This window comes from Lissotriton vulgaris, chromosome 7 (genome assembly GCF_964263255.1).
Source record: "Lissotriton vulgaris chromosome 7, aLisVul1.2, whole genome shotgun sequence".
NCBI lineage: Eukaryota > Metazoa > Chordata > Amphibia > Caudata > Salamandridae > Lissotriton > Lissotriton vulgaris.
The window spans coordinates 1428347380-1428373424 of record NC_141695.1 but is presented as its reverse complement, the minus strand read 5'-3'; the positions used below and the strand labels follow the sequence as shown (position 1 = coordinate 1428373424).

Sequence of the window (26045 nt, the reverse complement as noted above, 5' to 3'; positions counted from 1 at the left end):
TTTGGATTGCAGGTGCTAAGATACAAATCTACACTTTTATTTAGAGGTGTAACTTGTGCAGCCCCATTTCTTTGGCCCTTATTCCAGTGCTTACCACTGCATCAACATGCTCAATTGAACGACTAAAGCCTTCACCTCGGCTTGGCTCCCATGGCCACGATTCTAAAAGTCAAGTAAGAATAATAAAATAAATTAGCGCTCCATCATGTAAGGATTAAGATCATGACAGCAATGAGCCACAGTCTGGCACTATTGAAGGCTGATGCAAACAAGGTACCTTTGATAGAGCCACTGTACTTTGAAATGCTAAAAACAAATTAAAAATATAGCGACATTAAGAAGATACGGTCAGTCACAGTAAAACGATTGATCATGTATGTGTCGGAGGGTGCACACGTGGTGCTGAGCAATAAGCTAGAGTCAGATTTGTTTTAATTTTCAAGAAATAAATTCTTACGGAAATATTGCACAGTACCTAATTCATTGACATAATACAATGACAAATATCATAAAATCTCCAAACAATATCTCTTAATTAAATCAATCCACCCAACACAAAAATCATAGGATGATGAGGTGCACAGATTGTTAGAAAGAAATGAATACATAAGATCTCTTGGACCCTCGACTCTGGCCTTTACCTACCCATATTAGTTACTAAAGGCCCCAATCTTCAGCCATAATATTACTATCGGCAAGGGGTTCTGCTCTTAAAATATGTTATACTGTTTGGAATTTTGCAGCCCGTCCTTTTAACATATTGTGTAGTCACACTGGAAATCCCCAAATGTTCAATGGCAAGTGAAGTCACATTACAAGTGCTTTTCCCACCATAAACCCTTTTCACCCTCGTAACAAGATTTCTCCAGATTCCTACAAAAGTAGGTCTGGTGAACCCAAGCTCGATTTCTATACAGCCAGTCCAGAAATCTTTTTATTTCAAGAAAGCTCTCAGTTTTCTAAAGGAAAGCATAATGCTTACAGGACATATTTTGGAGTTAATTTGATAGAGAATAATCTTTTAATACAAATGCTTTACATCGAGCAATACCATACTAAGCTGCAACTCACAGTGGCAAATGGGGGAAACAAAAACATAAAAGATACCAAAATAATCATGTTATACAAAAGCAACAACAAAAACCACCAGCGGATAAAATTTAAAAATCCATGTGGAGCGAATAGTAACATGATAGTATAAGTTAATCATTTCAAATAATGGGATATATTTTTTCCTCATTTTTATCTCAAATATCTACAATTTAAAAAACAGACAAGCCCGAGTAATGATGCATATATATTCAAAGGGCAATATATATATATATTGAAAAATGAAATACATAATAAAAGAACAAGCAAAAATGCAATGGTGATGTTATTTCATCATTTCTATTTGTGAACAGTACGTTACAGAGTTTTTGTAGTTCATCCACTAACATACATGGTTTGGCCTATAACAACCTGAAGTCCTTCGTCAATACATCAGGTACTACAAGAAAAAAAAAAAACTTTTATATGGCACAAACTTTGACAATGTTTTGCCCGGGACAACAATATGAAATTCTAAAAAAATGCATGTAATTAAATTCCCAATAAATCTGTAGTCAGCATGACTCAATCACATACCCAGTGGAATCACCAACATACCATATGCAAGAAAATGCCAGCGCCAAGCACTGTTAGTTGCAAACACTGAGATTTTCCCAAATTCACAATAGCAAGATATTTTCAATATTTTCTCTTAGTGCATCCAATAATTCCACATTTATATTTTTCATTAAGCACAATTGCTGACCTTTCTCAGAGCAATGTAATTTGGGTGCTATCAACCATTTTGTCAAATTGCCGAAGGAATGAAGATCTAAGATGTGATTTCTGTTGAGTGGACAATGGAGGCAAATCAAACATTACATATCATTGTTGCCAGTTGGGTTGCTATGCAAAGCGTTCCGGGCTGAAAGTGCATAATGGAAAAGAAGTGCGTAGCAGACTTTGGGAGGAGAGTTTGAGAGGTGACCGTGAAGTATCCCAGAGGAATAAAATCCATACACAAATGCCAATTCATTTTTATCTTTGATAACAAGAGAGTAACCGGAATTAAACCATCCTCTTCCCTTTGTCAACCAGACTTAGTTGATCCTAACTGCAGCAAGACAGATCACTTGACGATATAGGGGGCAGGCAGGAAAATCATAGACTACAACATTAATAGGATCCATGCAATGTTATGCATATGACTTAGTTGATCCTAACTGCAGCAAGACAGATCACTTGACGGAAGGATGGGCAGGCAGGAAAATAATGGACTGCAACGTTAATAGGATCCATGCAATGCTATGCATATGAACCTTTGAATAATGAACAATCAACCCAAAATGTCCGCAAAGGATTTCAGTGCCTGACCCATTTGCACGTGCTCACTTATTATTAGTCTGTCCACGCCTCTGTCAACCTTTCACATACAATGATGACTATTCTGATGGCCCTCTCGAGCTGAGCCGCTAGTTATTCATGCGAATTTAAACCGACAAAGCTATTGTTTTTTAATTGTTAAGCACACATAAAATGTTACTTAATTATCTTTATCAATGTACTTTTGCATATAATGCCAGCTCGCATAACTTTCCTCTGTATTTATATTCATATTTGCTGGTTTCCCTGATACAATGCAGGCCAGAGGGCCAACATGTGTTTTAACTGTATGTATCAGCTAGTTGGAGACATACAAACTAAGACATTATATACTTGGTGAGTGAGACGTAAACACGGGAAACATACCTTTAGAGCACAATTACATATTTACAGGTTGAGCCTGCTGATGCACAGTTTGGTAAGTGGGAAGAGAGGTATTCCCATACGTTATTAGTTGTCAGAAGGTGAGTTCTCAGGCTTGAAGAATGAAGTTAGAGGGATGACTGCCCACAAGTTGGCCAGGCGAGTGCTCCACCGAACGGGCTCAAGCAGGCTAGAAGGCCAAAATCAGTGGTTTTGGGGAACAAAGGACAACGTATTACATGCAATGGGAGAGAGACAGAGCGGTGCAACCCTGGGGCACCTTATTTGGGCATTATTACAAGCATCTACATGCTATAAGAAATACCTGGGAACACCCCTTATAAGGGAGGCCTGAACATATCTGCCAACGAGGGTAGTATTGTGGGCATATATTCCAAGTGTGGCATGAGGGGGCACAGTGCAAATATAGATGTAACTGGTAACAATGTGGCTGCTTATGTTATATGTCACTGATACAGCATTGTAGTGCTTTGGTGGCCCAGAAAGGACTTTCCAGACGGTCTGAGGTTTCCATTGCAGAACGCATCAGTTTCGGCTGGTAGAAATGTCAGCAGTATGAATGGCACTGTATTTCTATTCTGCACCTAGACCAACTTCAAAAAGTTATGGGTGAAAGTTCTATATATTCTCAATGGCAAAGATCTCGACGACTCCCTAATGTTGGGCCTGAGTCTAGATTGTATTCTTTCTTTCCTGGTATTGGTAACTAACTGCGCATTGTAGTTGGGGTGGAAGACAAAACTGCAAAAAAACAGAATGCAAAGTACACTACAAGACTGATTGACCTGCGCTCACCTGGCATGTCACCAATATCTTGTCAGTTGCTTCAATGATCGCATCAGCATTAACTGTGGTGTCACCAACAATGGAATACCTATTGTCATAGGTGTTTTGAGAGAGGATGTTATTTGGTTCTTTTAGAAACACACCCATTGTCCCCTTTGATCCTTTTCGGAGCATTTTGAGACATTAATTGCATTCAGAGGAGAAACTTATTGTGGCGTTGATATGTTATACTATAACCAATACTTAATTGGTGAGAGAATAAGTGCCCGGGTTCAACATTTTGTTCAGAAGCCTGCAGTGGGTGTATTTGAAGATGCTGACTGCCAGGGCAGCTTATTCGTGATTCAACCTGCCTCTTTGGTCCACCTTCAGACGCTCTCTGCCACTTTATATCATTCTTCTTTTTCACCCGTGTTCTCTCCCTTTTTCAGTTTTTCCTTTTTTTTCTTCCTTTATTTTAGCGTTTCTCTCTTTCTTGCTCTATGTCGAATATGTTGAGGAGGAAAAATAAGTGTCAGTCTTCAAAGATAAAAGCAAAAGGAACAATTGATGGACGGAATGCTGAACAATGCAAACATTCATCCCCAGTCACAAAGATCTGGGTTTAATCTATTTTTCTTTTGCTCACCACACCACCCCAGTTTGGATTCAGCCATATGCAAATTAGTCTTGAACCTGTTCCTCATGGAAACAGTCCAGCCGAACTGCCAAGCCAGGTCCTCCGGAAACAAGCATCCTGGGACCGGTTTCGGGGCATCACCCCTCATTAGCCAGGCACGCTTGAAAAGATAAGCGCCGGTGGGCCCCACCACTGGCTCATACTAAGAACTATATTAAACAGATTTGTATAGCATGAGTCCTGATGCCTGCTTGGCTTTGCAGCGCAGCTAGAGTTAGACTTCTTTCAGGCCCTAGTTTTGTGGATTCCTTCATAGAAGGGATTCCGATTTCTGGTTGTTTGAGATTCGTTCATCAGAAGGGCTGTTGTTGTTCATATACTGCTTTCGTATGACGTCTGGATTTAGGTCTGCTGTTTGGCGTCTGTAGTCAGAGGTCTTCTACCAGTTAAGCACGTTCCCCTGGGGGCCTGAATCATGAGCGCTATATCATTTAGTGATGGGTATTTTGTTAGGAGTCCAAAGTATACCTTTAACAGAATAGATTGTGGAGCGTTTGGAAATGATGGCATGAAAGACATGCAGAGCCTTAAAAAGAATATGCAATGTACAAGAAACAAGTAACTTTCACCATAAGATGCCACGACCGTCAGGAATAATGGAGAGTATAAGAAGCCAACATAGATGTCATTTTTGCGACGAGAATACTGAATGCATGAGTTCTCCTAAAATCAACAGTAGACGCAAAATATGTGAAATAATACTAAAAATCTTGGTACAGAGACACTAGCAGCCGAAGTGAAATGTGCAAAGCTGGAGACCTCGTAGGAACTAGGTGCTGTATAGAAAGGGGAGAGGAAGAAGTGGGCGGCCTGAGCACTCTCATCAGCCATAAGCGCCTGTTTCCAAATCTCAGTGTTAGAATAGCGCGAGTTTCCACTACTGAGGAAGGAGAGGGGAGCACTGACGCGGCTCTGTGACAAGAAGAGCTGAATTGGCATTGCAGTGTAGTATTACGTGTAGGATCCACTGATCAGGACTACGGTGCAGCAGGAGAGCGATGAGGATTGCAATGGATAGTGCAATTCCACACAAGTGTGTGCACTGGTGGAGCTGCAGAGTGCCTCAGTGATGAAGTAACAGGAGGATCTAAGAGGGGGCAGGGGTACATTTACAGAGTCGCAAGGACTTTGAATTTTGGACGATCATGATGCTTCACTAATCAGAAAAGAGGTGCACTAGTCGCAGGCGGTCAACTAGAGCCAAATTTAGGGGAGGGGGGGGGGGGGGGGGGGGGGTATGCTGAAAAATATTTTGCGGAGGGGCTAATTCTTCCAGCCATAGACACAGTGGCTGTAAGAAGGGATGAACACACAACAATAGCCTCATTTACAAGTATATGGTCTTTTAAAGACCTGTTAAGTACTCAGGTGCGGCTGCAATTAGATGCTCGCCAGCCCGCAAAGCTGTCTCCTCCCAGGCTGACACACACGATGGGGGGCGGGGCAGAAGCCCCGTGAGCCCAATGGGTGTTGCGCGCTTGACTAGCCGAGCTCTGTGGCATGTCAGTGTATGGACAGCAGAATGGGTTATTGGTAGGGTGACCAGGCGTCCCGTTTTGCCAGGACGGTCCCCGTTTTTAACCAGCTGTCTCAGCAAATTTTAGGAAATTTTGCTCATGTCCTGGTTTTTAGAGAGGGGCGACTGAAAACGGTGGGAGGTGTTTTTTATGTTTTACAAAGCAGGGAAAGTTACCAGTTATCTCAAGAAAGCAATTTAATTAACAGGTAAGCAACTGGGTTTAAAAATTGCATTTTATGTATGTTCTTACTGCCTGTTCTGTAATTCTCTGCTGAGGAGCACTCTCATCGCTTGAAGTAAAATTGTAGTCCTTCTTTTATTTTTGTGAAATGTCCCGGTTTTTGGCTTTAAAATTCTGGTCACCCTAGTTATTGGGCGAGACTTTGTTCTTGCTGCAGTTCAGGTTCAGGCGGAGATGTACTGGGCTATAAGGACATCAAGAGAATTCCTATCACAAGCAACAGATCTAGTGCACTAGGTCTCGGACGCTACATGAAGGGGATCGGAGGATCTGGACTCTTCAGAATAACATTGCTCCTGCATTTTATCATTTCGGAATTTTGTTTTGTGTCTTGATCTCCACAACAGAGATAGAGCCTAATTTACAAGGCTGACGGACAGTCGGTGGGACAGCAAGCCAATTTTCCAATCTACATGGCATTGAACTGGGACATTTTAACCGGGCACTACCTCATCCCCTGCTCTATGGGTGTCCCTGAAACCCCCAGTCCAGCCTCACTCAAGTTGTTATGTTGCCATAAATGGACTGCATTGTAGAAGTGGCATGTCAAAGTTACACTAAATTAAGTTGTGGTTCTCACCTGCCATACTACTCATGCCAGCTGGCTAGCTAATTAGTAAAGGTATAAATTTTGTTTCAGTTCTCAGAGGAAATGTGACAATTTCCCAAATTATATAAAGCGAGAAGATTTCCAAGAAGGGTGAACGTGCCAGAAAAAGCATATATTTCACACAAACCCCACCCAGTCAGGTGAATTTGTGGGATATTTCATGTTTATATGTAATGGAAATATCATGCCTAGATACTCGACAAAGAGGACAGTGTGACAATTTTGCAGGTTGTATACTGCCTAAAAAACCACAAGTTCGATTCACAGTACGGTCACTCAACTTTCCATCCATTTTTGCCCAATATAAAAAGCGCGATCAAGTTACCCTGCACCTTTCATTAAAGTGCCAAGAGGCAATTCAACTTTTGAGCAATTAGAATTACCACACAAGCCCAAAATAATATACATTTAAGTCAATGTTAAATAAGGACCTGGATATTTATTCGAGGCAAGGTTTGTGAACGGAGAGCACTGGAGCATTAAATGAAAAATAGCTTTAGAAAGCCTATGTGGCAAGGACCTCACTTTAAATACCTATGCCGTTTCTACAACTTTGTTCCTTACCCGGCTCACCCAGACCTAAGCTTTGCTTTATTTCTACCAACCACTTCAATCTGACTACTGTAAAATGTACTGCACTCAGGCAGCTCAATCTTATGTCTCATACTTTACCTCATATGTGGTCCACAACCACCCGCCGTCGTAATGCACATTGGCCTCTAGGCCGTCTTTGGCAGAACGGGCCACAACAAACATAAAACAACGTCCTGCCTGGGCAGCACCACTCAGATTCAGTTTTCACCTTGCTTACAGGTCCCACTCTAGCTTGGGCAGCCCATCCACTCTACTTGTGGAGCCCCCAAAGGTTTGTCTAGAGGCCTCGGCCCTTCCTATCTAATATCAGCCCTCTTCTTTGGCAAGATTATCCACTCACTCCAAGCTGGCACAACAAACTGCAGAGTAAGTATCCATTTCAGACTAGACATCTGAAGCCTAATTACCAATCAAGTCAATAGGAGTTCCATTACTTTTCCACAATATTGACCATAAAACCATCATCAATCAAGTGACTTGTAAAGCGCAACTAATCAAGGTGCGGGGGTAGGCTGGTGATGCGCCGGAGGCACTGTGGTTCAGTCCTTTCTGAATTGAGGAGGCAGCGATAGTGATAGCCTGAGAAGGAGTTGCATAGTGTTCCTGCAGCCATGGTCTTGTAGATTCATGTGACGGGAACCAAGACCAGATGGACGGAGCAGAAGTCTCTGGTGGGTGCGCGGAATGAGAGGCGATGGTTGAGGTACGCAGGTCCTGCGTCATGCAGAGCTTCGTAGGTGTGTGTGAGGAGCTTGAAGGTGATTCTGGAAGCCAGTGGAGGTCTCTCAGGTGGCTGGAGATATGGCTGCAGCAGGGGATATTGAGGATGAGTCTGCCGGAGGCGTTCTGATAGTTCTGCAGTTTCTTGAGGAGTTTCTGGGTGATGCTGGCGTACAGAGTGTTGCCGTAGTCGAGTCTGCTGCTGATAAGTGCGTGGCCGACCGTCTTTCTGGACTCGGTGGGGATCCACTTGAAGATCTTCCGCTCTCTTCCTCAGTATACCATTCTCACCTCTCCCTATACAGTTCAACTTCAACCACACTAATGTCAATCATCAGACTTTTTGTCACTTCCAAATTTTTGGTTATATATGCATTCAATAAAAAAAGTATAATTTTTTCTTTCATTTTTTTACAGGAATGGTTAGGTTTTTTTTTATTGTTTTGTCAGTGCCCGAATGGGAGCACGACCTTGTCACTGGCGCCCCATCGTGTTTTCTTTTTTTTGCACATAGAGATAGCCTGCCCCAGAATGGCCAACATCTCACAAGATGAACAAAAACATCCGAGATCTTGAGATCAGGCAATCACGTACACTGCATGGTCCATCTCTACCTACCTCCCGCTGTCTCTCACACACTTCATGTATTATGGTTAGCAAGTTTTAGGCCCTCTTCCTCTGGTAAGATTACCCATTATTCTTAGTATGACCATGAAATGCATTAACATACCGTTCATGCGACAATACTTCTTTCTCCCTGGTACCCTTAGCACACACTATTTTTGATAAACTTCCATATTCCTGCTACATGATGTCTTGTGAAGGCGTACAGGCAAACTGGGAATTAGCAATCATTAAACCTATATAAAAACATCAGAAGGACAAACGAGTCAATCAAGAGATTAACATACAAAAAAAAATAAAGGGTAAAATTATGGAGCATACCACCGCTTCTGAACCCTCTTCACAGTCCCGTTGCAGAAGCAACTCTACCATTATAGTTCTGGAAGGGAAAGAGGCACGCGCGGAAATAACAGACTCAAAAAAATTATAGACATAGAAGAAAGACAGTCAAGCAAAAACACTGACATCACTGGTCCCCCATTTGCCACAGAGATTCTGCCACAACCATCTTAAAACTTCAAATGAATGAAGTGGAAGTCACAAACGCAGGAGTGCTCCAGAGAAATGTACTCTACACTGATTCCTTTAAAGTAGTTTTCTCATTCTCACACGCCTCAAGTATTGAACATCCTATTCCCTCAGCAGCTGCCATTGCCTCTGGATTTCATGCATTCACTACAGAAACAGCAAACTAACTGAGTTTGCCCATGTTTGTAAAGCCTATAAATGACACAATACTTCATTGGATCAGGAAACGCATCGTTTTATATGTAAAAAAAACAATTCAAATCCTACATTTTATATTTATCAGGGTGAGTATTCCTAATGTTTCGTCCTACACATTTCCACTGCTTACAGTGTAACACGGAGTTGCCCATTCCACAGTTTAAGGGCGGTTATCATCTTATTTACACATTCAAAATACAGTCCGTTGATTTACTCTCTCATTATTTAGATACTTCCACAAAAGATCATGTCTGTTACATATGTTCCATTTTGTCTTCTGAATATGTTAAAAACAACTGTTAAGGTAGTTTGTAGTTTTACCAATAAAAGCACATCCATATTGGTATCTGTATTTAAGACTCTGTGGACACACTACCTAATTTCATTATCCGCCTAGTGTTAATGGTAGCGCAGTAACTTTCCTCAGGTTTCACTTATGTTATTATGAAGACTGTACAAACAAGCATTGGCAAAGCTAATTGATCACACCTATACGACAGCTATTGTCTTTGACAATGTCTTTTAGCCATGAACTACAGCAGCGTGGCTGTACAGCATGGCTAAATGTTTTATAAAACGCACTATGATGTAACCAGCACTGGCGTGTCATTGCTGCTTCTTTTCTTTCTTAACGATTCAAAAAGGGGGTGGTGATGAACAGAGTGTCTGAATTAAGCAGACCACTCTTACCCAGTCAAGAGATCAGGGCTTGATCCATCACCGTTATTTAGCTCACTGCATCACCCCAGTTCAGAACCTGGCTATATGCAAATTAGTCTGACCCAGTGCCTCATGGGAACTGGGCAGACCAAACTACCAAGCCAATTCTTCACCGGAAAGGAGACAAGCTTCCGGGGACCGGTTTCTGGCATTTCAGCCGTCGTCGGCCCGGCTTGCTTGAATCCTGGTGGTGCAGTGAGCAAGGGACTCATGTCTGAGTATACCCTGCCACACTTGTGGTGGCCAAAAACGATTCAAAAAGGGGGTGGTGATGAACAGAGTGTCTGAATTAAGCAGACCACTCTTACCCAGTCAAGAGATCAGGGCTTGATCCATCACCGTTATTTAGCTCACTGCATCACCCCAGTTCAGAACCTGGCTATATGCAAATTAGTCTGACCCAGTGCCTCATGGGAACTGGGCAGACCAAACTACCAAGCCAATTCTTCACCGGAAAGGAGACAAGCTTCCGGGGACCGGTTTCTGGCATTTCAGCCGTTGTCGGCCCAGCTTGCTTGAATCCTGGTGGTGCAGTGAGCAAGGGACTCATGTCTGAGTATACCCTGCCACACTTGTGGTGGCCAAAAACGATTCAAAAAGGGGGTGGTGATGAACAGAGTGTCTGAATTAAGCAGACCACTCTTACCCAGTCAAGGGAGGGCTTGATCCATCACCGTTATTTAGCTCACTGCATCATAACCCCCCCCCCTTTTCTGAATCATTTTTGTCCACCATAAGCGTGGAAGGGTATACTCAGATGTGAGTCCCTAGCTCATTGCACCATCAGGATTCAAGCAAGCCGGGCCGAAGACGGCTGAAATGCCAGAAACCGGTCCCCGGTAGCTTGTTTCCTTCCCAGTATAAGAATTGGCTTGGTAGTTTGGTCTGCCCTGTTCCCATGATGCACTGGGCCAGGGTCAGACTAATTTGCATTTAGCCAGGTTCTGAGCTGGGATGGTGCAGTGAGCTGAAAAACGGTGATGGATCAAGCCCTGATCTTTGGACTGGGTAAGAGTGGTCTGCTTAATTCAGCCACTCTGTTCATCACCACCCCCTTTTCTGAATCTTTTCTTTCTTAAGGCAGGTGGGGGGACAGCTGGATGGAGGGTGGAATGGAACAAACAACATGGAGAATAAAGAGGGTGAGAGGGTAGGAGGGAACAAGCAACACAGACAATGGGAGGGCAAAAAAGCACTATTATTACCCAGCAGTGGCTGCGTCGTAATGCTTTTTTATGATGGGTGGGGAGGACTAACGGAGAACAGGAGGGAGCAAGCAACACAGACAACTGGCGGGTGGGCAATATTCAAGAAGCAAGAACAATGGGGATGGTGGGAGGAATTAAGAAGCAATTCGGACAACGAGGTGGGAGGGATTAGGAAGGAACGCTGTCAACAAGTGGAAGAGAGGCATTAAGAAGCAGCATGGATAAAGGGGGGTTGGGAGATATTAAGAAGCAGCACAGACAACAATTAAGAAGCAACACAGACAGCGAGTGGGTGAGAGGGAGGGATTAAGAAGCAATATGGACAATTTAGGAAGCAACACAGACAACAGGTGGGTAGGAGTATTTAGAAGCAACACAGACAATGGAGGTGAGAGGAAAGAGGAAGACAGACACTGAGTGGAAGGGAAGAAGCAAGACTGACAACAGAGATTGGAGGGAAGAAGCACCAAGACCGTCCTCCTCCCCGCCACAGATGACGTCCGCAGCCTCCTTGACCTCAGTGAAACTGCAGCCCTCTTTCTTCTGGACCTCTCGGCCGCTTTTGACACTGTTTCGCACCACACCCTATGCACAAGACTCCACGACTCCGGCATCCATGACAAAGCCCTGGAATCGATCCATTCCTTCCTCGCCGGCAGAGCACAGAGAGCCAGATTACCACAGCTCCTCTCTGAAGCCCCAGAGATCAGCTGCGGAGTGCCTCAGGGCTCTTCCCTGAGCCCCACTCTCTTCAACGTCTATATGGCCCCTCTCGCAGCGATCCTCAGGAATGGCGGACTCAACATAGTCTCTACGCTGACGACACCTTGCTGATTCTCGCCCTCACCAGCGAACCCACAGTTACCAAGAACAACTTTGACGAATGGATGAAGGCTGTTACCACCTGGATTAAGAGCAGCTGCCTCAAGCCCAACTCTGAGAAGACCGAAGTCCTCATCATGGACTCCTGGTTGCCTACAGCACTTAAACCCCCCCACCCACAGACCACGCATGGAACCTCAGCCTAATCCTGGGCTCCTCACTCACCATGAGCCACCAGACTAATGCTGTCTCATCATTCTGTTTCCACACCCTAGGCCTGCTCTGAAAGATCTTCAAGAAGATCCCCATCGATTCCAGTATGACAGTCACCCATGCACTCATCATCAGCAGAATCGATTACAGCAATGCATTCTACGCCGGCATCACCCAAAAACTCCTCAAGAAACTGCAGAACATTTATAATGGCTCTGCCAGACTCATCCTCAACATCCCCAGCCATAGCTGCGTCGTCGGCCACCTGAGAGACCTCCACTGGCTCCGTCAACAAAAGGATCACCTTCAAGCTACTCACACATGCCTACAAAGCCCTATATGACGTGGGACCTGAGTGCCTCAACCACCGCCTCAAATTCAACGCAACCACCAGAGAGCTCGACTCCGCCCAACTGGCCCTGGCTACCATCCCATGTATCCACAAGACAACGGCTGGAGGAAGGTCCTTCTCCTACCTTGCAGCAAAGACCTGGAACACCCTGCCTCTCCACCTCAGGCAATCACAGTCACTGCCTCAATTCAGGAAGGAACTCAAGACCTGGCTCTTCGACTGAACCACAGCGCCTTCGCTGGACCAGCAGTCTCCCCCCCAACATCCCTGCCCAGTGCCTTCAGACCCTTACGGGTGAGTAGCTGCACTCTAAGTCAATGGATTGATTGATTGATTGAAACAACACAGACAATGACGACAGGGGAAGTGGAAAATAAAAAATAGTACCTTCATCACAGCGTGAGCATCAGAAGGACACTAATCAAAATGAAGCAATTAGTACTTGATCCATGCTCCAAAGGAGAGAAGAGAAAGTGAAACCCACACAAGCTGGCCACTTAGGAGGCAGCAAATTAGAATGACAATGAAGCCAATGATTGGTAAGCAATAGTCGGCCTCCAAGCCCCTTTTAGTAAACAAAATGTGTTGCACACAACAGCACATGCACGCTGCTTTAGGCGAGACCTAAAAACTTACATTGAAAAAGAGCATTACTGACAATGTGCAGATGGTAGAAAGAAGAAATGCCACAAAATAAACAATTGTACTCAAAGAACTGGCTCTTAATCACACCTGAGGACTTCCTTTGATATTGAGCTCATTTCCTCCAAATAAAACTGTTCGAAATAGTGCTAGGTTAAAGAGACCAGCAGCACTTCTTCCAATGAGCTAAGCAATATCAGCATCACATACTGGTTTTCTACTAACATCAACTTAATCTATCAAGAGATCTCCAACGGTGCAATGTCACTAACACATTTTTTTCACTAATGTACTACTCAGGTGTGCAAGTTCCCAGGGGCAGCTCCTCCGGTATGGCGGAGGAGCATCGCCCCACTGCTTCCTTGCAGTGCGAGAAGCAGGAACATAAAATAGAAATAACTTTTAGTTATTACCTTTTTATGTGTGCGTTGCGGGGGGTGGGGCTGCTCTGCTGTCCGAGCAGGTGAGGAGTGGTGTGCCCACTCCTGAGTGCACCAAGACTGTTTTGCCGGCCCTCTCAGGCGGCCCAAACCAGTCATTCACACTTTTCCCTTATCCATGCAGGCTGCAATGCAGCCTGCACGGAGAAGATGCCCACCGTATAAGCCCCTGGCTGGGCACCATCCCGACCAATCACGACGCTGCTTGCAGCGTCGTGATTGGCTTAAGGGAGGGAGCCTGGCTGTCGGTTTCCTGTTACTGTCGGAGGCAGGAGAGCAGGACCCGAGAAGACGCGGTGCCCGGCCTCAAGGTAAGTTTAATATATATAGATGTCAGTCTTGAGCATCTAAGGCACTCTGATAACTCTTCAACGTCGCTTGTCTCTGTCTTGTTTCAATTTACTCCACTTGGAGGTTCGGAGCTTTAACCTGCACCAATTCAGAGCTCAGTGGGTAATCTCACAAAGGTTTAGATCCTTCCAGACCCTTATTTTACTACATGACATCTTAGCAGACTGCAGATAGTTTTATCTTGACAAACTCTTATTAAAAATGGCAATCATTTTTTTTTTCAATTCAATCTTTATTTCGATCACTTGGAAGTAGTGTGGCTCACTGGTTAGAGGCGGCAGACCCGAGAGCAGAGGACGGCCCGGGACCAGGGTTCGATTCCCGGCGCGGCAGGTTTCTGGACCAGGGTCAGCGGACTCGATAATTCTCTCGCCTCGGTGCCCACTCTGATCAGCGATCACACTCGGCAACTCTGGGCATTAGCTTGCCTCATCTTCACTAACGGCCCCACCAGACCGCCGGGGATGCCTGGTCTCACCCTGGAGATACCCATTAAGGGACCATCTCTCAGGGAAACCAGGAAGGGTTTCGCAGCGGTCGAAGCGCCTTGGGACCCTACGGGTAAGTAGTGCGCTATATAAATGCCTATACATACATAAAAGATATACATCATAGATTTAAAACATTCATGATATGATACATATACATAAAAAAGAAGTTAAAAGGGATAATTACAATTGCCATCTTGTTGTACAGGTTTAAAAGTGCTAGTGCAGGGTGCAAATCCGACAGCTACATACAATGGCAATCAGTACAATGTTCTAAACTGGTTGCAATCTATTTTTGAAAGACATGCCATCATCAGCTACAATGGAGGCTTTTATCTACCGCCTCCAAACTTAAGCTTAAAGAGGCCAGAGTTGCACACTCCTTCATTCAATGTTTAACAGATTTCCTTGTTCCATTGTATTAAATCCTTTAGATTCAAATATTTCAACTATACTGATGACACACAAATTGTGTTTCAGCTTCTTAGCTCACACCAGTTCTATTAGAGTGACACTGTTAACTACTGGATGTGCCTGAATAAACTAACCCCAGTCTCTCTAAAATTAACATAGGTCATCAGCTCCCACTCTGACAAATGGTCATTGTTATCTAATGCCTTTTTTCAGGGCTTGGTCCATCCCAACAGTTAAAAAATGTATAATTTGTAACTGTTCGTGTGCTGCATGATCACAACTGGTATTAAAACTGGATTCTATCATCCATCCATTATGGCAGTACCTTCTCTGGGTGTACATTTCTATCAAAGTAATCAATTGACCTAAAAAAAGGTTCTAAAACAACCATAGTTGTACCAGACCTTAAACACATTCCAATTACAACTCCAATATATTTGCAAACCATTTCATTAGAAACTTGGTAGAAATTGGATGGCTGTTCCATCGATGAAGAAAATCTATTCATTGGAATATATGACTACCCCTATTGTGGGGATACAGGACATAAAGTTACCCATGAAAAAAAAGCATGTATCAGATTTGAATGCAGGAATTCAATAAATACTAAGGACAGTGCAGATAATCTGCTTCTTAGAAATCTGTTGACCATTTTTTAGCTTGATGGTGCTGTTTTTCTGACTAGTTTCCTTGAAGAAACGATGCACGTCGTGAAACGTGTTGGCTGTGTTTTTTGTTGTTCATTTCATGATTTATGTATGATACAGTTCCTTTCCTAACCAAATTAATACATGTAATGGTACTCAAAGAATAATGATAAATATGATTCAGGTATCTATTACATGGTGATGATGAGACAAACACTGATTTGGTAATGGTACAAAAAGAATAATGATAATTGTGATTCTAATATTTATTACGTATTGGTGATTACAAAAACATTGGTTTGCTATTAATGAGATTGATCTATTGTAACTAATTAAATTAATTTTGAGAATTTGGAATTGCATTCTCTAATTCCTTAGGTGCCGCTTGCAGGATTTTTTAATAGATACTACTTATTGCCTTTGAATGACATTGCATTGTATTGTATTGTAATTGCATTTATATAGCGCTTACTACCCCTGACGAGGCATCAAATCACTTTTAGGGTGAGTAGTACGCTACTCCGGAACCCATAAAGGATTAGTATAGTGAAATATGAAAGTAATTTGATTGGTGGATAGGTTGACAATCTATACAGTGCATTAAAGAAACATTTTCCTCTAGCACCTAAAAAGTAGCTCCTACTGTTACCCATGTCAATGTATGATACTCATTTTATGATCGGTGTATTAGCAGGAATAACTGAGTAACCCATGCCAGAACTCTAATTTGGTGCCTATGTAGTACACAGATGTCAGCAGCAGGAGCACAATCCAGATAGGTATATCACTGTCCTAAACTTTCACTTGTATAATTGCCGGGTATATTTCTGACTAAACAAGTTGGTATGCAAATAGGAAAAAACTAAACAGAAAAGGTGCAGCCTAACCTGTTCTCCAAGCCATGCAAGTGACCACATGTTGTTTATGAACCCATCGGCCACAGCTGCTATACAACAGAATTTTGGAAACTATAAGGACATAGTAGGCAGCTGACTTACACCAGCTCCAAAAATGACAGGAAGTGAGCACCACACTGGCCTAAAAAATACTTTGTTAGTAAGTGAAAGGAGCACTTTTAACAACAACAACAAATATGTCATCAGGGGCTCTACAATCCTTATGGGTTGAATTATGAGAACTGTACAACTATATCTAAGTGAAACAGAAAATTTAAAAAAATGTATAAACACGCAGCAGCGTGCAAACAAAGCAAGACCTGACACATTTACAGTGACTGTCTTGTTAATTTAAAGAAAAAGTGAGTCCTAGTAATGAGTATAAGTACATGTTAACAGTACAGTACATAGAGTGAACTGCCTTTCAACGCTGCTAAGCAGTCCGACATACCTGTCAACAAGTTGACTCTGGAACGAGGCTGGGACAGGCTAGATGTCTAAGAGGATGGTCCTGTTCTGGCACTTGCCGTTTCCTGCTGCTTTAAACGTATGCCTTTGAAGTGCCAGCAGGAAAGTGCTAGAACGGGATGCATTAATTATAGTCCTGCATATAAAGCCAGGTCCGCCTCAACCCGTCACACAAGACATGGGGCATCTTGCCAACTATGAATGGAGTTTGCTATCACGGAATAAGTTGCAGCACTCTGCAACTTTCATGCGCAGCTGGAGGCGGCCTGTGCACTCACAGTCCGGAGGGCACGGCAAGGGCACGGGGCTGCTTTGCCCGGTTGTTCTCCTGCGGCCTGGGGGCTCTCAGCCTTGATGAGGAAGATGCTCAAAGCCACAGACCAATCCTGGGCTCCGTTCCAGAGCAGCCTGGGCGACCACGACTACCCGGAAACTTCAGCGCGGTTTTAGGAGCACGTGACCCGCCCTCGGAGAGGATGCCGGGAAGGTCACGAGTCAGCAGGCAGTGGAGCGGAAAAGGATTTCGCACTCGAAGCGCATTAATGCCAACTTTGAGAGCAGGAGGGAAAAAACGCATTTGGCTTAGAAACAATGAACGTGTCATTTGATCATGGACGTGCATTGTGAAGCACAATATTTTAGGAATGTCAAGGGAAAAATAAGTTAAGGCATCAACATTTGTGCTTAAGGGATGAAAATATTTTGCTGCGTGGAGGTGTGACTTTTCCCGGCACAAAATCGGAGTCTTAAATAGAGATAAATTAGTAGTAAGCCAGGAGCACTCCAGGAGTAAGTTGCAGCAAACGCTTTGTGTGTCCACGGCCTTAGAGTTGATGATAGATGGTGTAGTCTTATCTAGCATAGTTTTGGTTATGCTATTTGTAAATGGCTTAAACATCCACAGACAAGGAAAGGGAGTGAGCGCTTTGTTGTGTGTGGATGGGACCTTTCAAAGTTCTGTAAGACACCCACAGTGAACACCTCGCTGGGGCCCTAGTTCACGGTAACTGAGTGTGGGAACCCTCATTTAGATACTCACTGTACTGCAGTGATTGAAATGGAAAAATAGAAGTACATGTACTCTGTAACAGAGTACCTGCTTGTTTACGAGAAGTGCCGGTATTTTCCAATTAAAAGTATAGCATTTCTCTTGAGAAGTGCCGGTACTCTCCCTATCAAAATATAAAAGTGCCGGCTCATTTAAAGCACTGCTATACTGAATTCCTTGTCTTTGGCGTGCGTATGCGCATGATGTTGCAGTCCTTAAAGGGCATGCAGGGTAATGGCATGCGTTATAATGCATTCATCGTAAAGGATGTTTACCCTGTCATAGTAGCAGCTTGTTTGATGCTGTGGTCCCTGGTATGGCTATAGCAGTGGTTATTGCTCTGTACCCTGCCATGGCAGCAGCTGTTGTCACTCCGGTTGTCCACACTCTCATTACAGCTGTGCCCGCTAATGAGGTTCCTGCTCTGCTTCCAGCTGTTGCAGATGCTGTTGTGATGGCTGTTGCTGAGCTGTTATTGCTGCTGTGATGACAGCTGACGGGGAGGATGTTCTTGCTGTATTGACTGCTTTTATCATTACTATGGTTCCTTCTATTTTTGTGACTGTTGTAGTGGTTGTCTACTGGTGTGGCTGTTGCTATCTCATTAGCTCCAACTACGCTTACACCTTGTGTCACTGCATACCCCCTTTGCTACTGTGATCCATGTCATGCTGGCAAATGTAGCCTCTGCCTCATACCTGCTGTAGCTATAGTAGTAGTTGTTGCTCTTATCCCTGCTGTTGCTGGTTCTTTCCCTGCATTGGTGGAAGCTGTGATCACTGCTGGGGTCATTGATGTTTCAGCAGCTGTGGTTACTGCTGCCATTTCTTCTTTGATCCCTGCTGTGTATAATTTCTCACATCAACTCTGAAACTCCTAAAACCAGACCTAAAAAAAGACTATTGACATATTTTCCTGAAGTAAGAGCAAGTTGCATCAGTCTGAATGTTATTGCATGTGAACTTTTGTGTAGATGGAGCATGCGCAGAGTCAATCTACCAGATGCTCTAGTGATGAGTTTATATTGTTGAAAAAGATGTCTGTTAGAAACAAGTAGATGAAGCACTGACATTGACAGGAAAGAGACTGCTGAGTAGAGTCGAAGAAGCAGACTTTGCTGTGTAAGGCAACTGCATAGATCAAGCAACTCTTAGATCTTCACTTTGTTACTGCAGTAGGGATTGTCAGGCACAATTCCTCAAGGCAGAGCAGGAGTATATCCTTCATGATAACTAAAATGGATGTGGTGTCCACCATAAATTATGAAATGAAACAACATAGATTTATAAGAGCGCAACGTCTGCCACAAGGCATCAAGGCACTAAAAGAAGAGCTCCGAAGCGGAAGACAGAAAAGAAAAATCCTCATAACATATAGGGAGAATTGCTAGCAATTAATTAAAGGGTGAAAAGCCAGATCTTGAAGGCTGTACAAAAAATATTGTGTTCCTGCAAATCACTGATAGATCGTGAGATAGAATTCCACAGTCTTGCTGCGGCCACAGAAAAGGCTCTGCCACCCCACCTGGTCTTCCAGAGTTTAGGAACGACTACAAGATTATAACTGGCAGACCGAAGCTGTCTAGAGGGGATATATTTCCTGAACATTGTTGTCAATCCTCTGGGTCTGGTATTTTGCAATGCACTATGAACAATTCATAAGACCTTAAAAAAGATGCGTTTGTTCACCAGTATCCAAAGCAGTTTGGAGATCCCTATTGAGACTGATTGACGTTTAGGAATTTCTAGTATCAGTCTCGCGGCTGCATTCTGTACAAGCTGTAGCGTAGCTATTGCTGATTCATTGATCCCCAAATAAAGTGGATTGCAACAGTCTAACCTAGAAGAAATCAAGGTAAAAACTAACTGTGTGTGTGCTTGCAGAGGGATAAAATGGGACATCTTTCTCAAGGTCCTAATAATCCAAAAAGAGCAGGATACAGTAAGATTGACCTGAAGGTCAAACAATAGCTTGGTATCTACCAACACTCCCAGATTTTCGGCAGAGTCTACAAGAGTGGGCAGTACCCCAAAAATGTCTGGACACCCGGAATCATTCCGGATGGAAGGTTGGTTACCAAAGATCAGGACCTTAGTCTTGTCCCCATTAAGTGGAAGGTAATTGCTACCCATTGAGGTGGCCAATGCCTACATACATTTCTTAAAATTGGTAGGAATGGCTTCCGTATCCTTAGTGATGGACACGATTATTTGCGAGTCATTGGCATAGGATAGGCCCTGTAGTCCAAAGGACCGTATCAGCTTGGCCAATGGAGAGACATAGTGATTAAAAAGTCTGGCTCAGGGAGGAGCCCTAAGGCATCCCACATGGCAAAACTAAATTGGTTCATAACAACCGTATGTGACTTATCCTTAAGAAAGGAGGTTAAAAGTTCTAGTGCTGAAACAGTGAGCCAAAGGGCCTGCTGGCGGTCGGCAAGCAGGGCAGAAGAAATGGTATCAAAGTTGTGGATAGATCCATAAGGATCAATGCCGCCACCTGCTCTGCATCAACCACAGGACGGATGTTATCAACAGCTGAAACCAAAGCAGTTTCTGTCCCATGATTGCTTCTGAAGTCAAATTGAGAGGGATCCAACAATTCATGTTCCAGCATGTATGCCACCAGATTTTAGACAGAGTAGGCTGTACTATGGATCATCTCCAAGCCGGATTGACAGATTTTGTGCATAATGCCTATATAGGTATTATGCAAGAATTACTTTTGGGACTGGACAGACTACTAGTTAAGAAAGGCCACTGTGTAAATGGAATGGATGCAAGAGGTTATACCCTTTGAGTTGCAAATGTCGAGAATGTTACGTAGAACATTGTTGTCATTATGGAAATAAAATCTGTCCATACTCCATGGTAGAGGAGGTACGTTCTCCTGGGATTGTCAAAATACAGAGGAACTGGTGAAGCAGGGCAGAGAGTATGTGTGTGTGCACTGTGGGTAAAGTTGAAGTGTTGTATTTTAGAGAAAATTAGTAAGTTGTCATTATGTGGGGGTTAGAGTAGCTACATAACTTTGCTTGGAAATCTGAATTAAAGAATCATATTTAACTGAAAATGCTTGATTAAGGGCTACCCTCATAAGGATGTAATGGTGGGAAGCATATTATTGTACTTAAAGAGTAAACATGTATTAGAAATCCCACTATTAGTGGATTGTAGGATTTTAATCATATGTATTATCCCTGGCTTCAGAATACAGGAAGGGGCATAAACTTAACTATGAAGAGTCTTGGACATAAACGTTACAACTGATATTTAAAATAGGAAAAAGGGTATTCCATTACCATTTGTAAATTTGCAGTTATAGTGAAGTGAGCAATGTATAGCATTAGAGTGAGATCACTGGAGTTTAAAGAGGAGAACGCTTTAAGAATCTGTACGTCTATTTATAACTTCGGAACTTAATTATGATTATTTGTTGTGTGGAAGAATGGATAGAACAATGTACAAGGGTCTTCTCCTGAACCAAGAAGTGTGGGTTATGTTTAAGAAGAGTGGAAGCGCCATTCTTTGATGCAGGAGACCTATTAAGCGAACAACGTTATCCTACTGATTGTAGACGTAAGGATCCAGGCCTCTTAAACTCACCAGAGAGTGAACTGGCCAGAATCATTCTTGTGCCCTGGAAGCACTTAAGAAAGATTGCCTTTGGTGGTCGACCTTTCTTGGATCTTCTCCCCAGGTGAAGGCCAGTGGGGGGAACCATGCAAGAGTGATGCTTCCATTCTGCATCCTTGACCTGTTTTCGTGAATGAGTTGACAAACTCTCCTGCAACTGCAATGGAGGTGCCCACAAGCACATGGCCCTGCTCTAGTTATTGATGTAAGTCAGAAAGAAATTCCCTTTGGGCGAATTTACAGTAGTACATAAGTACTCACAAACATACAAGAAACTACCAAACACCTCACATATCACAAGGAAGCAATGTAAACAGGTGAAACTTACAATATATGTGAAAACACTCTGGAAGTAATTAAAGTATTAAAACAATTTATTAAACATACATTACATCAATTAAAAACTAAAGATTGGGAAACATATAAAGGACGGTACAATAATCAATAAAAACAACATTCAAGTAAAAAGGAGTTTACAGGGAGAAAGGATTAAACTCAAACAAAAACCATTAATTTTGAATTTCTCCTTAATTTGTAATCCCAAATTAGCTCCTTGGGCGTCGACGCGTTTCGGCGGTACAATCAATTTAATCCGCCTTCATCAGGACAGTGTATACATAATGTTTCCCAAATATTTTCTGAAATTTAAATAAGATCAGTCTTAGGCATAGTTTATAGGCACAATAGATCTAGTTAAATGACAGAAATTCGAAACCAATATCCTTAAAAAACGTAATGTTTCCAGCTCACTATGCTAACACACATATATACATTGCTTCCAGTACATAAAAAACATACATCATAATCATACAAGTATACTACATTTGTAGCCTGAAGATATTAATTCATCACATTTGGTAAGTACCTCATGATTGTTGGTATTTGACCCATATATTGTTGCCCAAATTGGAATCCAGGAACATATGATTTTCCATTAATAATGATAAAAAGAGATACCAAAGCCTAACAAAACAGAGGTGGCAAGGACGGAGAACAATGATGTATCACCTACCTCAAGCAGGAGATTGATCTAACAATGTATCATAAGGGGTGTTCAGCCTCCTTATCATCAAGTGGAGATATTCGTCCAGCGAATAATTTTCTCTATGTGTTCAGAATACCTAGTCAAGAAAGGTGGATATCCTATTTAGTTTATATAAAGGTTAATGATCCCTGTTTGTATACCACTACAGTTGGTTTATCAATATACCACCATCGCATGTATCCAACTATTTATCATTGCACGTCCCCTTGCAAAATAGTTGAAACAGCGAGCAAGGGCCTCTCTTCTCTTCCTTATATTATGTTGCGCACGTTAAATAAATGAATGTGCCCTGCTTATGTTCGATCTGATACATATAATCGCGCAAAGTTAGGGCCAACTAATCAGTCATGACAGAATGGAAACCGCGCTAATATTGTTACCGATTGCCGAACAGATCAAGGCAAAACGGGAGGCGTCCCAATGCTATTACCAAAATGCATTTATATATAAAAAACGCTCCTAGTACTTACTATTTAAAAATCAGTGGCACGAAGCGTAAATACGTCTTTCATTGTCATAAAGATATCCAGCAAAATAACTGGAGGCTGAAAAAATATAGAGACAAGCCATTACTGGCTGAATGCTACACGATGAGAGGCTATTACTATTCACATGTCATTAGGTATACTTACAAAAAGTTAAAAGGCTAGTTCGAAAGCACGCGGTAATGATAGGTTCCGACTTCCGCTTCTCAATAAAGCATTTTCAGGAATCGGTCAAACTACAGGTTCAGGGTTTAGGATTCTGGACCAAGGATACTCGCTGCACGAGGTAATTTCCTCTTAGTCAGCCCTGCATGTTGTGACAAAAATGAAACAAACACCTTCGTCACAATCGTGCCCTTCTTGTAATGGCGCATTCCTAGCAAACACACCCATTTAGTTCAGTTACCTTCAGCGTGTCGACCACGGACGTCCTGCGTGCTTGTCTTCTCGTCTTCCCGGCTAGCAACCTATGCGGAAGACGCGCGGTTTTAAATACCGGCAAGTCGCGAGTGTTTGTAAGTGACGAAAGCGGAAATAATAGAGCGGGTGAAAAGACTACCCGTCCTGTTAACCGCATTATTGGATAGAAGTAGTAATACTACTGTAGTGAACCATTTATTTTACAGGTATGAGCCTGATAAAAATTATTATCGTGCCGATTTCCTAGTTATTGATGTCCTGGGTGAAAATGCTCAAGTATGCCTTATCACATATTCCCCTTCCCAGCGTGCAAGTATCAGGTACATACAACACACAGAAGTAAATCCAACGACATTTTCACCTGTTGTAAATCAAATGTTTCTGTGTCTTACTTAATGGAATAATAAAGCTTTGGATTCTTAGAGTGAAGAATTATTTTAAAAAAAGTCAAAGTTCCTTGGTTAGAGAATTTATAATAAGTATTTGTTTCCACTGCTGATCACTTTCACGTGCTCTTTGAGAGTTAGATAGCCTAACTATAAAACCAGGATGGGATTTTTTCCTTGGATCAGGGGTCTTCAAACTGGGGTCAAGCCTACCTTGGGGGGGGCCTCAAGTGATCCCAGGCTCTGTCCAAAAGAGGCATTTTGCTGATGAAACTGCTTTGTTTTAAGTGGAAAACTGAGCGGCTGCTGTGTAATGGGCCGTCACTAACATCTTTTGTCCTTTATGTCCTAGCTGGGAGTATGTGTAAGGGAAGTCACTCCAAATATTCTTCAAAACCCTCACCCTCATTTCTAAAAATCACCCTGTGGGGCCTTTAACACGTTAGTAAGGCTTGCCTGGCTAGAATAGTATGTTTGACATTCATGCATTTGATTGCATTTTAAAAAACGGTAACAGAAACTGTAATGTTTAAATACGTCTAGATATATTTAAACATTGTCAATTTAATAGGATAATTCGGAAAAATTCTGAGCGGGGCCGATGATTTACTTTTTCCCCTGGGGGGTTGGGGGGGCTGGGGCGGTATTAAAAAGTTTGAAGACCGCTGCCTCAGATCCAAAGATTATGCCACACTTTCGTTCCTACAACCTCGGCCAAATGTTTGGGTTTGCCAAGTTATGCAATTGGTCCTGCACTTGAGTCTGCGATTCATTTTTGTTATTTAATTTATGTACATTAGCAGGTAGACTGAGGTGAGGCTGCTTTTAGGTCAAAAACATTGACAGTCGAAACTTGACATTTCTGACAAGCAGTACAGCGATTGGGATGGGCAGCATCACACTGGATAGACTTGCCTTGGGCAGTGTCCATTTTGTATAAGATGTGTGAAATGGGGTATATCGAGTATCAAAAATGCAGAACCGTTGTGCTCTTCCATGTGCATGCTGACTGGGTGTATTTGGACAACGTCATTTAGTCTTTGCTTGTAAGCTATTGGGTGTCATTTGGGTCTTAATACTCATGGCTTGGATTTCTTTATAGTCCCATTCTAAATGTACTCATTGGAACGTTCCTATTTGTTAAGTTTGCTATAATGCTATGGGCCCAATGCACCAAAGATCATGGCGCCATGCAGTTGGTGATTGTGCACACAGACTGGGTTGTGGAACTGGCCATTATTTTTCGATGCGACTGCTGTACAATTATTTCCAAAAAAAGAGAGTTTCCCAGATAAACCAGAAAGGACTGGGTAATGTAAATAAAGAACAAAAGATTCCTTTCTGTGTTACTCAATTGGCTACTGATCAATCACCCCACAGTAAAATAATGACCATCTAACAATTATCATGACACAACTAAATATTATTTCAAAAGCACGTAGTTTTATATATTTCTCAAGATTTTTTTTATTTTTTATTTTGTTTGATAAACATCTAGCGAAACATAATACATTGATATGCTAAAACATCAACTTAAGTTGACAGTATTGTTTACAGTAAACAGAATTATTGTATCTAACATTTCATTGAAATACAGTACTGTAAGTACCTTCTAGGCATACAAAAATAAACAATAATCACATAATAAATTGGTACAAAAATTACACTAAAATTGGGTCCTTTTGTCGACGCGTTTCAGTGTCTTTTTTGATTGCATAAACACCTTCTTCAGGACAGAACTATTAAAAACATGGCATCTTGACTCTAAAAATGAATGCATACAGGTAGTATCATGGATACCTACATGAACTAAAAGATAAAGTGTCTATTTGTTAATGCTACTTCTCCCCTCAGATTTTTTAGATCGCTCTTCTTGTGATTACGCTCCGATTGTTGTTCGTGGGGTATTTAGAATGTTCACCCTCTAGCAATCTGGAGCCAGCCCTTTATATCCGTATATGGCTCATTTGGCACCTATGGAAATTTAAAGAATGTGTTGTGATATACCTATCAATTTACCCACTGCAGAGGTTAATCCTCGTTGAAAGTTTTTATATAACCACGGGATGT

General features: G+C 42.5%; 2 protein-coding genes across 5 annotated transcripts in view; one reads left to right on the top strand and one right to left on the bottom strand.

The window, feature by feature from the left end:
- The window catches only part of LPIN3 (lipin 3), a 428785-nt gene extending 411354 nt beyond the window's left edge, over window positions 1-17431 (bottom strand). The window contains exons 1-2 of one of the 4 annotated variants that reach the window (XM_086932218.1): window positions 16940-17366; window positions 95-162 (exon numbers count right to left, since the gene is read on the bottom strand). The gene's annotated coding sequence lies outside the window, so the exon portion shown is untranslated. Of the gene's footprint in view, window positions 1-94; window positions 163-16939 lie in introns of all 4 variants that reach the window. The other 3 variants (XM_086932215.1, XM_086932217.1, XM_086932222.1) reach the window with 3 other exon arrangements.
- The window catches only part of MYL9 (myosin light chain 9), a 91346-nt gene that overhangs the window by 6077 nt on the left and 59224 nt on the right, over window positions 1-26045 (top strand). The window lies entirely within an intron of this gene.